Source organism: Meles meles, chromosome 1 (assembly GCF_922984935.1).
Source record: "Meles meles chromosome 1, mMelMel3.1 paternal haplotype, whole genome shotgun sequence".
In the NCBI taxonomy this organism is placed as follows: domain Eukaryota; kingdom Metazoa; phylum Chordata; class Mammalia; order Carnivora; family Mustelidae; genus Meles; species Meles meles.
In genome coordinates this window covers 78,254,260-78,272,473 of record NC_060066.1, presented here as the reverse complement: position 1 = coordinate 78,272,473, position 18,214 = coordinate 78,254,260, and the positions used below count along the sequence as shown (strand labels likewise).

General features: G+C 39.3%; 1 pseudogene; it reads left to right on the top strand.

Moving 5' to 3' along the window:
• LOC123946204 overlaps positions 1 to 18,214 on the top strand; it is a 928,361-nt pseudogene that overhangs the window by 51,518 nt on the left and 858,629 nt on the right.

Below are 18,214 nucleotides of genomic sequence, written 5' to 3'. Positions count from 1 at the left end.
AGAGTCTCAGAGATTTCTTAATCTAGCTTGCATTCAGTCCATTGTTCATTTATGAAACATTGAATTTCTACTTTGTGCACAGCACTGGCCTGTTGTTCTGGGTATAAAGGCGGTTAAAATACTGTGTTTATCCCCATCAGCTTCAAGCTAGTGGGGGAGAAGGGTGCATACATTTAATACAATCAAATAGTACATGAGGTACAATCATGAGAAAGTGCACAGGGCATTCTGGAAACCAGAAGAGCAGAACCAACGCCAACCTAGAGAATTAGCGCAAGGCTACCTACAGAAGAGGACCCTGAACCACTGTTAGGGAGGAGTAGAAGTTGACTAAATTTGGAGTGGAGGAGGGCATTCCAGGGAGAGGGCATGGTGAGGACACAGGCACAGAGTACGAAACAAGGTGATAAATGGACACTGGGAGGTGGCGGGTGTTTCAGGACCATAAACTTAACACAAGGCAATAAGCGATAAACAGACCGCATCGCCTCTTCCACCCTGGGAAGCAGGGTCTGGAATGAGTTTTACTGTCTTAGGTCCAGGGGACTGGGATGAGCAAAGACACCAATTCCTGAGTATCAATCTGATAACCCACCTCTACAGTGTGACTCGGCACTATAAAGTCACATGCTACTTCATTTCTGAATTTTATTCCAGTTCTTTATCAGCTCTAGGGTCCAAATCTAAATCCTATTGCATTTGGAAGAGGCCATGACAATAAAAATTATTCCCCGGTAGGTGCCATTTTCCCTTCCTCCCACCTCCTCTTCTCCCCACTCCACGTCAAAGAGCATCTGTATATACGTATAACTTTCAGACCAATGACAGCAGGACACATGCTCCCATATCCCTGAATAATATCATTGCTGCCTGACGTCTTCTTGCTGGGGGCACTTAGGACTTCCAGACAAACCCCCAAATATTGGATGTAGTTCTGATTAGATTTTAGTTTACTGTTTAGTTTGTTCTTTATATTGTTTGCATTTTCAAGCTCTAAGCTCTGCAAATAATTGCCCTAAACCATGTTAGTAATGTGCACTCAGCCTAGGGACAATTTCATGTACATCCCACTAAGGCTGCTTCTTGAGGATCTAGGATGATTTAAGTGTTCTGAAACACAGAAAGTACTGGTATTAGAGGGTGTTTGCTGTTTGGAGCAGTAAGCAAATCTCTTGTATCTTTGTGGTTATATAACAAAATTCATAAAGTTTTGAATGGACATTAGCTTTTTCTTTGTTATTTTACATAACCCAGGTCAGAAAAAAAATGCATAAATTTTTGTTGTTATAATTGCTGTTTTCGTGTAAGGGAAGTTTTCTCGTTTACCTGCATCCAACTTGCTTCATGAATATTCAGCTGTTGATGGAGCTGCAAGCTAATATCTATGGAAATGAACTCATTAATAGTATTTTCCTGGCTCCTACTTGGTTCATGAAGTATACAGACTATTTATGATATTTCCTATTTCATTTTCCTCTTGGCTTTTGAAACAGGGTGCCTGGGTGGCTCAGTGGTTAAGCCTCTGCCTTCGTCTCAGGTCATGATCTCAGGGTCCTGGGATCGGGTCCCACATCAGGCTCTCTGCTCCATGGGGAGCCTGCTTCCTCCTCTCTCTCTCTCTCTGCCTGCCTTTCTGCCTACTTGTGATCTCTGTCAAATAAAATATTAAGAAAAAAAAAAACAACTGATTCTTCTTGAACCTTCAAGAAGAATTAATTAGAGATTAAATGTACTGTTATTTAGAGATTAATTTAGAGATTAATTAATCTAATTTAATTAATCTAATCTAATTAATCTAAATTAATTAATTTAGAGATTAATTAATCAGAGATTAAATGTACTGTTATTTAATGAGAGTAACATCTGGCAAGTATATTTGGTGATATAAAATAGGAAAAATTAGTAGTTCTAGCTAACAGTGGTATATTGGTTTTTGATGTAATAGTTGCTTCACAAATATTAATTTCTTTAACCTTTGCATGAAGGCTATAAGAATAAATACCATATTATTCTCATTTTACAGATATTGGGACTGCATCAGGGAGGTAAATTTACTGGTGAGATGTCTTGTATCTAGCATTTGGTAGACCTGGGGTTTGAATCCAGGCAGACTGGCTCCAGAATTCAAACTTTAAACCACCTCACATTCTTTTTTTTTTTTTTTTAAGTTGACAAAGTCTACAAACTGGACTGTCTGTTGTCTCAACACCTGTGCATTCCTTCCCCACTGATTGAAAGTACCACGTGCTTCATGGGGCATCTGGGTGGGTCAGTAGGTTAAGGCTCACACTCTTGATTTCGGCTCAGGTCATGATCTTAAGGTTGTAAGACTGGGCTCCAGTGGGGCTGTGGGCCAGCATGGAGTCAACTTGAGGATTCTCTCTCTCCTCCTCCCTCTGCCCCTCTCTCCTCTCCCCTGTGCATGCTCGCAAGTGTGCTTTTTCTCTATAATGAGTAAATTAATTAAAAAAAAAAAAGCACCACTGGTTTCAGATACAGAATTCCCTCCTACTCAGAGTGTTTTCTGGGCTCTCTTCTGTTCCACTGATGTGTACTAGCCCCAAACTAACTGTTAACATTACTATACATTAGTTCCTTTTAGAAGTAGAGTTCAAATAGAATGAAAATGGAAAGGAAACAGAACTACAGACTGAGAAGTGGATGGTATGTTGAATATCTAGACATGAAGAAAGGAGAGAAGGGGGTATGGTAAGTCAGAAGGGGCAAAAGGATGTTGGTAGAAAAGTCATATGTATCTTAAGGATAGGAATGAACAATTTTAGGAGTTCTGAAGAAAAGGTAAAATAGATACAGAAATTTCTAAATAAAAAATTTAAATTTAAATTTAAAATTAGTTCAAGCATATATGTATCATGAAGCAAATTTAAAAAACCTTTCTTCTCTACCTTGTGGGATTTTTATAGTGAGCTAGAACAGAGTTTGAAAAAAAAAATGAGGTCTGGATACCAGGCAGAGATGAATCCTTGTGTTGGGATCCTCAAGTCATTTCTCTGGGTTATTTTCCAGCACTAAATACTTTTCCTTCCATCACTGCTACATTTTCTTTTCTTTCTTTTTTTTTAATATTTTATTTATTTGATAGAGAGAGATCACAAGTAGGCAGAGAGGCAGGCAGAGAGAGGGAAGAAGCAGGCTCCCTGCTGAGCAGAGAGCCCAATGTGGGGCTCGATCCCAGGACCCTGAGATCATGACCTGAGGCTAAGGCAGAGGCTTTAACCTACTGAGCCACCCAGGTGCCCCAGCTACATTTCCTTTTCATGGGACCTGAATTCTCAAATAACGACTTAAACAGGAATAGTGTTCTGCACTTTAAATTTGGGAAATGACCAGTTTCCTGTGCCAGAGAAAAATTTGTGCTTGAGAATATTATCTATATAGTGTGCTTTGTACTTCCTGCTTAGCCTTTTCTTTCATTGTGCTGTGTTTTTTAAGTTATCTGATATCACTGTGAATTCCTGAGCAGCACAATCTGAAGTATTATATTAGAACCACAATAGTCTCCTGGCATCTCTGACTAAATATTTGTGCAATATTAAAAATAAGTTAATTGAGCCGGCATTTTATTGAGGAAACATTTTCACAAGTATGTTCGTATAAGCTTATGAATGGCCCTTGGAAATTCATTTTATCCCATATCAATCACCAACACCGGAAACATACTTTTATCTTATTAAATGGCACCCCAAATTCTGAGATATTGGAAATACCCTTTTTTGTTATTAATTCAGAATGTAATGAAAGGTTCATTATTTTCATTTGACTTTGAGCTCTTTTACAAATATTATGACTTGTAATACATAAAGGAATAGATTTTAATTTTTGTTCTATAATCTCGCCTAATGCGCCATGTTTGTTTAATGGTTCTCTTGGTGCTATAAAGAGTTGATAGCATTCAGAAGAGCTAAGGCAGCTCCAAGGATATTAGTCTTCTTTTCTGTACCTGACTTTTCTGTAGAACTTTTTTTCAGGTTGGCCTGTCATTTTACTTTATTTTAAACTATTAAATATTTTTTAATAAAGTGACTTTTGGCAATAAATTTCTCTTGGCTTATATATTCCACGTATCATTTGATTCATGATGATCTTGTGTTCCTTTATATTGTTTTGGGTGATTGATGTCTTTTTCCGGAATGGTCAGTGATACACCAAACTTCAGGAAAAAAACAACTAAATAAATAAGATTAAGAAGTGCCCAATGTTTATAGTCTGCTGTTTTGAAACCCCTCAGAGCTAATCCTCCTCAACACACCTATAAACACCTACCACACACCTATGCAGATACAGTATGTCTCATAGGCAGGGAATGCAGCCAAGGCTCTGAGCCTTGGTTTCCTCACACATTAAATTAGGTTAATAATAATAGTACTTTGGGATATTTGGGTGGCTTAGTTGGCCGAGTCTCTTCAGTCATATTTTCTACACATTTCAGAAATTTAAAAACTAACAAATGCAAAGAAGGTAGAAAAAATTAATTCAAGACCAAACGGTAAGGTGTTTATAGAGACTGCAGCCCATCTATCATCCTTGAGAGGACTTAGAGCACAAAGTACTAAGAAAAGTTGAACAATGTATGTGGAGTAAGGCCACACTATGGCTTTGATTTCAGTGATGTCCTTCATGATCTTGGTATGGACAGAACTCACACAGGCTGATAAAGTAAAATGACAGGCCCATCTGAAAAAAAAATGTAAACTTTATGTTAGAATTAACATCTAATATAATTGTTAATGCCTTGGAAAAACAGATGTTAAGTCAATAGGCTCCAGTTTTCTTCATGCTTTTTCTTCAAGCTTTTTCTCTTCTCTTCGGGGGAATTTTTCACTCTAATACTTTAAGACCAAGTGCCATTTTAAAACTTAGAACTCTGGGGGCTCAGTCAGGGGACCATGCGACTTGATGTCAGGATGCTGAGTTCAAGCCCCCTGTTGGGTGTAGTGATTACTAAAAATAAGCAAACTTTGAAAATAAAATCAAATAGAAGTTAGAAGTGTGGAATTGTAAGGGCCTGGTTGGCCAGAGAGAGCCATTTCCTTGTGGGCTTGGGTTGACCCTGCCCCTCCCAGAGGAACTTGCTTGCAGGCCCCGGATATGGGGGCGGGCCAGGTTGGATGGAGACATCCAATCAGCGGGGTGCACATATATTTGCTGTGGTGAATTGGGATTCAATTGGCCACCCCTATTGCTGACCCAGGGTGACTGTGCAGTTTTCCTTGTGTGTTGCATTCTCATTGGCCATCTGTGTGTGGGCCGGGCTCAAGCACCTCTATAAAGGTTAGTCTGTGAGGCGGGGGGTTAGTAATAGTCTTTGGGGTAGTAGTGGTAGCGTGGTAGTCGTCGGGAGCATGGTCCTTGGGACCAGCATCCTTGGGAGCATTGTAATCCTCAGGAGCAGAGCGTCATGAACCTCGCGGGGGAGCGGCCTCGCCGCCTCCCTCGCTGGGGAGCGGCCTAGCCGCCTCGCTTCCCCGCCTCCCTCGCTGCCTTGCCGCCTCGCGGGGGAGCGGCCTGGCCTGGCCTCGCCTCTCCCAGCATCAGGGGAGCAGCCTGGCCTCGGCTCGCCTCGCCTTGCCAGGTAAGGGGAGCGGCCTGGCCTCACCTCGCCTTGCCTCGCCTGGTAAGGGGAGCGGCTGGGCCTCGCCTCGCCGCCTCGCGGGGTAAGGGGAGCGGCCTGGCCTGGCCTCGCTTCGCCTCGCCTGGTAAGGGGAACCTCCAGAGTCGGTGTCCTGGTTGTCATCGCCTCTTTGTAAGAGAGGGCCGCCACTGGTTGGTTTGATTTTCGATGCTTGGAAGTAAAGCTTTGCTTGACTTTCACTTTGTGTTGGTTTTTGTCCTTTGATCACGGACCCTAACAGAATGATTACTATTAAAGAAAGCTTTATAAAAGGTAACAGGGCCTTGGCAAAACCTCAAGATTATGTGCTGAAAATTTAAAGGGCCACAGAGATTTCTAAGTCACAAAAATCAGTAAAATGAATTTTATATAAATTAGATGACAATATTAGTGTTGAGAATAAAAAACAATTGCCATTTAGTTTTGGTCTGAGGGTAACAGGGAATAGTGATGACTGCAGCCTGTGAAGGGAACTTGTGGTTGCTTTTGCTCCAGGCTATTGCTACCATTCAGGATGTGGAACCTGTGTTGATTTTTTTTTTTTCCTAGCATTTGAAGAGGGACTGTAATGATTGATTTTTTTATGTAAATGTTTTTATTTCCTTAAACAGTAGCAGTTGAAACAATATTTTAACCAATTGTGTTATGTTCAAAATACCTCTACTGCTTTCTATCTCCGCTTTAGACTCAACTCACTGCCTTAAGTCAATGGAAGTTAAATATCCAAGAAAGATGGCTATTATTTATCTTTTATGGGCTGAGCGGTGAGGATGAGACATAGGAATTGAAATCACAAAAACACACAAGAGAAAACCAAAAACTTAACAAAATAACAAAAATTGGCAAAAAAACACACTTCAGAAAAGCTTGGTATGCTTTGAAATCACTTAATAATTATTCTGATTCTTACTCTCCTTTCCATTTTATGCATCTCCGAGATTCCATTCATCATGGTTTTGGTTTTTCCTTCATCTTCTGTCCATTTTCACTAGTGGCTCTCTAACCACCTATTAACCATCCTTAAAATCTTGTGCCTTGTATGTGGTTAGATTACCGATTACATGCTGATCCTTCATAAATTCTTGCCCCTGAGAAGTCCTGAAGAGCACAGTTCTGTCATGCTGCCTTTTAACACATTGAGGTCAAACAGAAGACACTAAATAATGTTTTAATTATCCTCAAATCCTGGAGAAGTTTCAGCCAAGGAAGTTTAAAAAGTATGGTTGTATGGTGAAAAATGATCTTCGTCTAGATGTTGGTGATGTTAATTTTGAAATAATAGTTGTTTTGAGAAAGAATAAAACATCTTTTTGTGGGAAATTGAGTACATATTAACAGGCTCTCAACAAATAGGACGTAATAAATCCTTTTGGTTCTGAATCATGAAAAAACACCAACATTCCAAGATTTTTTCCTCTGGATATTGACATACTGTTTGGTATCCCTGTGATCTTTTTAGGCATCTATCTGAGTAACCCAGGGTGACATATATTTTCCTTTAATCGTTTGTAGAGAGATAGATGCCCAAGAGGGTTAGTCTTCAGTGCTACTGAACAAGTGACAAGTGATTTATTATTCTCTGTTTTTGGAGCTTTGTATGGGTGGAATGTTGTCATGGCAGACTAGGGACAAACTAATATCTGTTCCAAAAGATGAAAACATGCTGCCCATACATTTTCTGTAGTGTTATATAGTCTGATGGAGAACAGACATGCAAACTCCAAGTATTTTATAATTGTTGTTCATCGTGTCTGAATTGAAACTATACAACAAAGGGAGCTTTAAAAAATCTGCTTTGTTTGAAAGGAACTTTAAATTCTGCCTAATAATTTTATAAAAATGTGGTGGACTTTTTACTTATAATCTAACAAAATCATTGAAATAAGAAGATATATGGAGAAATAGGGGACATTGCTTAAAACCCAGGAAGCCAGAAAAAATTATTTTTATCATGTAGCCCAGAGATGTTGATAATGCAGAAGCTTTTAGTCTCAAATTTGTGAATTTCCTTAATAGTGCTATAGGTATTTGGGGATTGTATATACCAGGGGCGCTCAACTGCACCACTGTGGGGGTGCTGAGTCATGGCAATGTGGAGAGACATTTTTGGTGGTTGCAACTGGGATGGTAGTTGCTGTTAGCATCTAGTCAGTGCAGGCCATGAAACACTTAAACATCCTACATGTACAGGACAAACCCCACAACCAACATTTTTCTGACACAAGTGTCCAGAGTGTTAATATTGAGGTACCCTGGTATATGATGATGAAAAAGAAAAGCGATTGTATGATATTCTTATATTCTAAGTTGCTGATGATTAGCTGTATTCTAATAGCTGGGAAGATAATACACGAGGGGAATTAATACTACACAGTCTGGTGGTCTTTAGAAACAAAGACCCTCTAGTGAAGAAAATATTTTTTACTTATACCACTAAAGTTATTGAGTGCTTACCAAGTGCCAGGTATTGTTGGGAGACACGGGGGAAACCCGAGTGAACAAAACAGGTAGACTGCCTTCACAGAGCTCTGGTATAAAGGTGGGGGACTAGTAAACAAATACATAAAATGGGACATGGAGGAGCAGGTAGTGCCATAGGGTAGATAAAGTAGAGTAATGGGGTAGGTAGGTAATGATGGGGGGTGGGAAAGGGAACACTTAGACTGGATGGCCATGAAAGACCTGAAGCTTAGGAGTGAGTGACAGTAGGAGGCAGCCAGATGAAGAGGGTTTTAGGCTGAGGAAGCAGGTTGTGAAAAGGTGCCAAGGTGGAAGTAGGCGTGGCTTGTTGGGGAGGCACAGAGAGGTGGCTGTGGTTGGGCAGTGGCCCAGAATGGGGAAGCTGGGATGAGACAGAATATGAGAGGATGGAGGGGCCAGATCATGCTCATTTCTTTTTTAGGTTGAGAATATTCCATCGTTTGGATGTATTTATCCATTCACTTACTGAAGGATATCTTGTTTGCTTCCCACTTTTGTCATTAATGAATACAGCTGCTGTGAACTTGCAGGTGCAGGTTTTGTTATGGATAAATTTTCAGCTCATTTAGGTAACTTCTAAGGAACACGATCGCTGAATTGGCATGGTGAGAACATTTATGGTAAGAATATGCCAAACTGTTTCCCAAAGTGGCTGTATCAGTTTGCATTCCCACCAGCAATGAGTGAGTGTTTCTGATTATTCCCCAGCCTGACAGCCTTTGGCACTCTGAGTATTTTGGATTTTCTCCTTTCTGATAGGTGTGTAGTATTTCATTGTTCTTTTAATTTGTAGCTGCCTAATGACACAAGATTTGAACACCTTTTCATACGCTTATTTGCCATGAGTATATCTTCGGTGAGGTGTCTGTTCAGTTCTGCCCATTTTTAAATTTCATTGTTGAGTTTCTTATTGTTGAATTTTACTTTGTACATTTTGGACTATGATTCTTTATCACATGTGTCATATAATTCTTAGGGAAATACTTTCTGGTTTGTGGCTTGTCTTCTCATTCTCTTGTCATCACAGAGGAAAAGTTTTTAATTTTAATGATGTCTGGATTGTCAATTTTTTTTTTCATGGATCATGCCTTTGGTGTTACATCTAAAAAAGTCATCACCATATCATCACCTAGAAATTTCCCCCTATGTTAATTCTAGGCACTTTAGGCTTTTGTATTTTATATCTGGGTCTGATCCATTTTGAGCTAATTCTTCTGAAGGATGTAAGGTCTGTGTCTAGATTTTTTTTTTCTAATCTTTTTACATGTGGATGTCCAGTTGTTCCCAGCACTGTTTGTTAGAAAGACTGTCCTTTCTCCATTGAATAGCATAGCCTTTGCTCCTTTGTCAAAGCTTAGTTGACTATATTTGTGTGAGTCTGTTTCTGGGCTCTCTGTTGTATTTCATTTATCTATTTGTTCTTTAACCAATTCCATACTGTTTTGATTATGGCTTTATATTAAGCCTTGAAATCCAGTAGTGTCAGTCTTGTGACTTTTTCCTTATTTTTTTTTAGTACTGTTTTGACTATTCTGAGTCTTTCATTCTCCATATAAACTTATAATCGTTTTGTTGATATCCACCAAAGAACTTGCTAGAATTTTGATTAAAGTTGTGTTAAATCAGGTTGGGAAGAACTAGCATCTTGACATTACCGAGTCTTCCTATCCATTAATGTGGACTGCCTCTCTCCATTTATTTAGTCTCTTTTGGTATATTTTTATCAGAGTTTTGTGGCTTTCCTCCTGTTGTACATATTTTGTTAGATTTATACCTAAGTATTTCATTTTTGGAGGTGCTAATGTAAATGGTATTGTGTTTTTAATTTCAATTCCATTTGTTCATTGCTGGCACAGAGGAAAGTGAGTGAATTTTGTATATTAACCACGTATCCTGCAACTTTGCTATAATTGCTTCTAAGTTCCAGGAGGTTTTTTGTCGATTCTTTTGCATTTCCCACACTGACAATCATATCGTTTGTGAACAAAGACAGTTTTATTTTTCCTTTCCAACCTATAAGCCTTTTACTTCCCTTTTTGTCTTACTGTATTAACTAGGAAATGGAAGACAATGCTGAAAAGGAGTGGTGACAGGATTTGCCTTGGTCCTGATTGTAATGGGAAATTTTCTAGTTTCTCACCATTATATATGATGTTAGCTGTAGGGTTTTTTTAAAAGATTTTTTTTTTAATAATGTTGAGGACATTCCCTTGTATTCTTAGTTTACTGAGTATTTGTCATGAGTGGGTGTTGGAATTGTCAAATGCTTTTTTCTTCATCTTTTGATCACATCGTATGATTTTTCTTTTTAGATCGGTAATGAGATGGATTTCATTAACTGATTTTAGAATGTTGAACCAGCTTTGCATACCTATGGTAAATTCCCCTTGGTTGTGGAGTACAATTGTTTTTAGATATTTTTGGCTTTTACTTGTTAATATTTTGCTTAGAACTTTTTTCTTTTCTTTTTTTTTTAAGATTTTATTTATTTATTTGACAGACAGAGATCACAAGTAGGCAGAGAAGCAGGCAGAGAGAGGGGAGGAAGCAGGCTCCTTGCTGAGCAGAGAGCCAGATGCTGGGCTCGATCCCAGGACCCTGGCATCATGACCTGAGCCGAAGGCAGAGGCTTTAACCCACTGAGCCACCCAGGCGCCCCTGCTTAGAACTTTTGTAAAGATTGTATTTATTTATTTTACAGATAGAGATCACAAGTAGGCAGAGGCAGGCAGAGAGAGAGGAGGCAACAGGCTCGCCACTGAGCAGAGAGCCTATGCTGGGCTTGATCCCAGGACCCTGAGATCAGGACCTGAGCCTAAGGCAGAGGCTTTAACCCACCGAGCCACCCAGGCGCCCCACTTAGAACTTTTATACTTATAAGTGATATTGGTCTGTTATTTTCTTGTGAAGTCTTTGGTTTTGGTATTAGGATGATGCTGGCCTCATAAAACAAGTTAGGAAATGTTTCTTCTACTCCTGTTTTCTGAAAGAGATTGTAGAGACTTGGTATAATTTAAATGTTTGGTAACATTTAATAATAATTTTTTTCAATTGTGTGTAGATATGTTATTATTACAGTAAGTTCGTTGCTCAGTTTTAGCACCTAGCTTCTAGTACGCTGAATATGTTTATTATGTTTATTGCATATCGTCTGCCTCCTCCCACTAGAATAAGAGCAGAAATTCTTGACTATTTTGTTTATTGATATGTTTTATATACCTAAAACAGTGGCTCTCAACTGGTGCTTTGCAGGTTTTTGGCGTTTTGCAAAAATCCTTTTGGAGAATATGTAAGGTCAAAGCTATTCTCGTGGTAATACTAAGACTTCTAAGACTTCGTTTGCTTCCCCCCCACCCCCCTGACCCGCTACTGTGCTGTTGCTTACACTGGTGGGGGAAAATCAGTCATGTGTAAAACTGCTGATGTTTTAGTGTGAATCCAGCAGTGGCACCAAACTCTACTAGTAGCCACGACATACTTCCTGGTCCTCACTCATGAGGGAGTGACAAGGGGATGCCAATTTCACTTAAAGCTGTAAAAATTACGAGTTTTATTAAGTCCTGACTCTTGAGCATGTGTCTTTTTAATATTCTGTGTGATGAAATGGGAAGTATACCTAGTACTTCTGCTCATACTCAAAAATATGGTTGTCTCCAGGGACTAGAATTTGTGGTTGAGTTGCTATGGAACATTATATTTACTTGAAATAACAACTGTGAGATAAACTATGTTTCAGTTTCCTGGCATTCAGGCATTTGGCAGATAGTTTTTTTTCAAAAAGGATGAAGTAAGCTTGTCACCTCAAGGAAAACAACTGATAGTATTTGCTGATGATGATAAATTCAAGTTTGCAAGTGAATTTTGAGTTTTGGAAAATTTATATCTATGAGCTCGATACTTTCCTCATACTTACAGATTTTTCTAATGAGTTGGATACTGATACTAACTATTGTGATGTGGGTTTTCTTTGATATTAAATAACAAAATGTGTTAATATCTTGAAGATATGTTTAACTCCTAGTGCATCATTGCTAAAATACCTTATAGCATCAAGCATATATAATAGATCTCTTCAAACTGCAGATAGATCAGTTGGTGTTAATGCAACAGAGTGTGGAGAGTTCACTGATATGGTTGGTTTCAGATTAAAAATCATGACTACCCTTTAAGAAATGACCTGAGGTATGGTGTTGTATTAAAGAAGAATATCCACAACTATCTGAAAATGTTATAGCAATGAACATGTCTGTGTGACTTTTAAGAGTGATCTGCTGTGCATGCCTGACGGAAAGAGTGGGGAGGACAAAAAATGAGTTGAAGGAGATACATTTTTCATTATTCATTATTTCATTATTTTCATTATTCAATATTTCATTATTCATTATTCATAATTTTTCATTAGATTTTGGTGTTTTGTACTTCGCAAGACTTAGAAATTTAGGAAATTTTGACTCCTAACTGTTTACCACAGAACATTGAGATCGTGGTGGATAAATTTAGTTCATATATACATGATCACTTTTGGTCTTGCCCCCAAATTCTTTTTTTTTTTTAAAGATTTTATTTATTTATTTGACAGAGAGAGATCACAAGTAGACAGAGGGGCAGGCAGAGAGAGAGAGAGAAGCAGACTCGCCGCTGAGCAGAGAGCCCGATGCAGGACTCGATTCCAGGACCCTGAGATCATGACCTGAGCCGAAGGCAGCAGCTTAACCCACTGAGCCACCCAGGCGCCCCTTGCCCCCAAATTCTGAAGGATATATTCCCAGGGAGAAACCACTGTGAACCAGGGTTTCACCTTTTACAACTAAACAATTATTCTCAGGAGTTACTGGGTTTTTAAACTCTGGTTTCCTATAAAAAATTTAGTTCTAATCAACACCCTGTTATTTTATTAACCTAATGTTGCCTTCACAATATCTTTTTTTTTGTTTTTTTCATGCAGGTTTTCTTACACTGAATGAACCAGTGTGCTGCATCAAAAATTGATCAAAATGTAACAGAAGAAACAGTGAAGGTGAGAAGAGGCACAGTCTGCCCTCAACCCAAGCACACATTCCCTTTTAGTTAAAATTTCTTCTGTGGGATGTTACTCTAGGCTCTTGAGCTTCTCCTCAGTTCCACTATAAGTTCTGTGCCAGTCACTTGTGTGGACGACCCTGAGATAAAGGGAAAGAGGTTTTGGGAAAAGAAACAGAGTGATGAGGACGTAGAGGCATAGAAGACATGGAACAATTTTTTGCCGAGGCCTTTGGGCAGTTTGAAAAGAGGAAGAAAAACAAACACATGACCAAGAACCTCAGTGTCTGTGAGCAGGGGGGAACAGAGCCCTAAGTAGGAGCATTGCCTGAGGTGGCTTAGGAAGCAAGATGTGGACAAATGTGACTTCAGTCTTTGATCACCAAAGAGTAAATGATTTGGGTGGTTCCGTGGTGCAGAAAATGTCTGCATAATGTCTTCAACTCAGAAACACATGTATAAGCCTTTCCTTTTAGGAAAGGAAAATGATGAAGAGTTTTGTAAAGGGGGAGGAGGTACATGAAAATTAATTGCACTACTGTTATTATTCATTTAAGCTGCCTAAATTATTATTGATTATTTATTTTTGGTGCTGATTTGCTATTTTATTTTACAAAAAAAAAAAATTCCCAAGGATTTTTATAGACTCTTCTGACTATTTTTTTATAAATTAAAAATGAACTTTCAAATTCTCTTACCATGGGAGCATTTTAGTTTGTGTGCTTTTGGTCCCAAGCAATAGACACTTATTATTCAAACAAGTTGAAGACACATCAGCTCTCATTTGGGGACTCCAGACAGAAGAGAAGGTTCAGGACCTGTGACTCAGGGAGGTGGATAAGATTGCCAGGTTCTGTCTAGCTCTTCACTTTCATCCAGGTTATCTGCTTTGCCCCAGGGCTGGCTCTTCTCATCCCTGCAAAATGACCTTGTAGCTGTCCAAGCTATCACTTCCAGACACAGCACCTTTCCAGAGGGGAAGCTGTCCATTCCAGGATGCTGTTCCAGAGACCAAAGAAGCCTTTGCCCCCAAAAGCCTGCCAGCAAATCTGCCTGCACTATGTTACCTGCTGCCCATTCTCACTAATGGGTTGGGGACTGTCACGCTTGGATTTAGTTATTCGGGCTTTTCCTGAGAGCCAGGAATGGGTTCCTGGTTCCCAGAGCTGTGTAGGAGTAGAAAGGATGTCCAGACAAAATTGGTCCTCTGCCCTCTGCGTGGGTAGAAAGGATAAGCATGCCCTGAAATTTTCAGCTTGCAAAGAGAATACTATCCTCTCATGGACTTTTTTTTTTGACCTGCTTCACTATTGCACTTATTATATTTATTTGTAGATGCTGTTCTCAAATATTGAAGATATCCTTGCTGTACCTAAGGCATTTTTAAAAGGCGTGGAAGAATGCCTGCATCCAGAACCTAACACTCAACAAGAAGTGGGAACCCGCTTTCTTCACTTTGTAAGATCAATTTCTGTTTATTTTAGAAGCTCTGCCCCATCCCCCAGATTTTAAGGTTTAGCTTTTGGCACAGTAGCATGTGAGAACTCAGTGTAGAAGTAAAATGTGACACCGAAAGTTTGGGGTCTTTTAAGGCCAATGAAATCTTCCACTGAGAGCCAGGAAAGGGGTGAGGTCCTCACATCATCCATTTTATTCAGTGAAGAACAAACAGCCTTTTCTTTTCTCCAGCAAGTTAGTTCTTGGCATCCTCTGTAGCTTTGAATCCTAATGAATATTCAGGCTGTTCATAATGAATGGATTTTTATGTTTCCCCCAAACATAGAGCATTTCCCTTTTGAGGGAGAAAATCCTTACTCTTACAATGGCGTGATGAGCCTTTTGTGAGTCAGAATGTTCCCTTGTTAATGGGCTGGTGACAAGCCTGCAGGTGAAGGAGCCCTGTCACTCTAGGTACACAGACGCCGGAGTCTCTTGTTTTTCAAGGGTAGTTTCTCAGAAGGTCGTACTGAGTGGTGCAGAAGAATAACCAGTCAGTCCTCCGTTGTTTCAAATTACACATCATGCTCCTGTAATCATTTTCGTCTCTTTGTTAAAAATGCAAAAGAGTATTTTGTCACAGAAGTCAATTTTTGTTTATTTTTATTTCTATTTAGCCTTTAGAAAGTTAACGGTATGTAATTTTTTTTTAAATTTTTTTTTAAGATTTTATTTATTTATTTGATAGACAGAGATCACAAGTAGGCAGAGAGGCAGGCAGAGAGAGAGGAGGAAGCAGGCTCCCTGCGGAGCAGAGAGCCCGATGCGGGGCTCGATCCCAGGACCCTGAGATCATGACCTGAGCCGAAGGCAGCGGCTTAATCCACTGAGCCACCCAGGCGCCCCCGGTATGTAATTTTTAGGTCTGTAATCCTGTCTGGAGTGGGCAAAGCTGCATATGTTCTTTTTATAATCAGGAAATATTTCATAAAGGTACTTAATATTTTTTTTTTTTTTCTCATTTTATTTATTTTTTCAGCGTAACAGTATTCTTAATATTAAATGGAGAGAGGCTCCTTGGCGCAGGAAGATCAAGCCGTACTTTCCTTGGGTATGACTGGAAACCACGCATGTTTGTGTCCACTTAACGCAGACTGTTCCTCTTCATGAATGAATTCACATCTTCTGCCAGCTGGAGCATCTGCTGCCTTAGTCCAGGGCCTCACATGGGAATCTTGCACTCTGACATCCATTTCCTCAGTAACACACTATGAATCTGTCATCCATGAATTTAGCTAAACTATTTCTGAAGCGTATTTCCTTTTGGGTCATACCATCTCTTGAAATAAGTAACTCAAAATATAAGTAACTCAAAATATTTTTTGCTGGCTATATAAAATAGCACTCAGTGTTGCTTTCCAAATGTATGTCATGGAAATTCCAGAGGGTGTACTTCGGTTCTAATATTTGATCAATACATTTTCTGTGTCTTCCTCTTATTGGAGTTGCTTTGGTAGATACTAATCCTAGCCACTGAGAGAAAAATCTAATGACAGAAGGATGCTTAGAGGTCATGATGGTGAAATTACTCCCTTTTTGAATGTACCCCCTTCTGTGGCAAATACGAAGGTTATTTATCTTGTTCCTACTTGATCTCTTTTAATGAAAGCTATAAACACTAGAAGATCTTTATGTTAATCCTGAATCTGCCTACCACTGCCCATTATGGATTGCCCTTGCAATGTCCACCCAGTGGTCTTAGTTTTGTGTTTTGGAGCTACACAGTGTTGTAAGTCCCATTACACTATGACAGCTGTCTGAAAGTAGCTACCATTTCCTTACTTTATTATACTAACAAATGATTCTACTTGAAATGATCTCTCATACTTTGTCACAGAGAGTCTCATATTTGGAGACTCTAAGTCCATCATTATCTTAGTCACTTGTTGCTGACTATTCTCTTGTTTGTCCGTGTCCCTCCTAAACACAGCTGTCCAGATTGGTGCATGTGAACTGCAGGGTATTAGGTCCCTCTATTCCTGCATGAGCAGGCACATGCTTTTCCCTGTTCCTAAAATGCTTTCTTCCCTCACCCTGCCTGGGAATGATGCATTCATCTCTCTGAACCTTGCTCAGATACTACTTTTTTTTTTTTTTTAAAGCTGTATCTGAACCGTCTCAGGAAAGCTAAGTACTCTCTTCTCTGTAATTTGCTACCATTTGGCTCATTTACTTAGTATTGCATACGTCATATTGGACTCTAGTTCGTATAAACTTTTTTCCTAGATTATTCTTCTTGAATCAGAGAAAATTGGTAAATGAAGTGTGCTTAGATACATACACAGAGTAGAGCTCCCAAAATATAGTAAACGCTTTGGACACATAAAATATGTTCACAAACATCACACAGGTTGATCTTTCCAAATAGGTATTACCATGACTCTAACTTATCCTTATTCAAATTCACAGAAAGACAAGTTTGGTATCTATGATGAATATTGTAGTAACCATGAGAAGGCACAGAAATTGCTTTTCGAACTTAACAAAATAAGAACAATCCGCACATTTCTTTTGGTAAGTATATATATGAGTGTTACCATACGCTGTGATTTGTTGCTAGGCTCTCTAAGGAACCAAGGACTAGCGTCAATGTGGTGCAAAAATTACTCATGGGACAATGCTTTAAATGTGTCCGGGCTAGGAGACTAAAGTCACAAAGGACTCTAATCGTAAGAAGGGAGAGTTGGCAGAAGCTCATGGATGGGAAAACACTGATAATGGCCTCTCCTGGCTGACTATGAATTGTTTGTGAGAACCTCAGATTCTTAGTGAGAGAAGACATTTATGCCAGAGTTCATCATCGCTTGTATATCCCTCAGCTCCCTAGGGTTTCATTTGCTTTTGCTAAGAGAGCTGTAAATGGGGCCATCACAGGAAGGAAGCGATTCGTGGGTATAGTAGAAAAGAAATTTCAAGATTGAACTTTCTCCTGCATAAGTTCCTTACTCACTTTCCACAGAAAGAATAAGAATATATGTTATTTTAAAGATTTTATTTATTTATTTGACAGACAGAGATCACAAGTAGGCAGAGAGGCAGGCAGAGAGAGAGGGAGAAGCAGGCTCCCTGCTAAGCAGAGAGCTGGATACGGGGCTTGATCCCAGAACCCTGGGATCATGACCTGAGCCGAAGGCAGAGGCTTTAACCCACTGAGCCACCCAGGTCCCAAGAATATATGTTTTATTTCTTTAGGATAGCACAGAGAAATGCATATTTTGGTAGTAATTTGGACAATTTAATTGCCCGTAAGGACCACATTGTAAGTGTACAATTCAATACTATTTAGCCAATTGTGGAGTGGAGGAACCATCCCCACTATCCAGTTATAGAGATTTCTAGCACCCTGAAAAGTCCCTCATGCCTGCTCATGGCTCATCTCTACAACCCCTGTAAACTCTAGGCTATCAATTGATTTACTTTCAATCTCTGTAGTTTGCCTTTTCTGGATAGTTCTTATAAATGGAATGGTTCAATGTAATATTTTACACCTGGTTTCTTCTACTGAGTAAATGTTTTGAGGTTCATCTCCATTGTAACATGTATCCATATGCCATTCATTTTTATTGCCGGATAGTATTCGTTGTA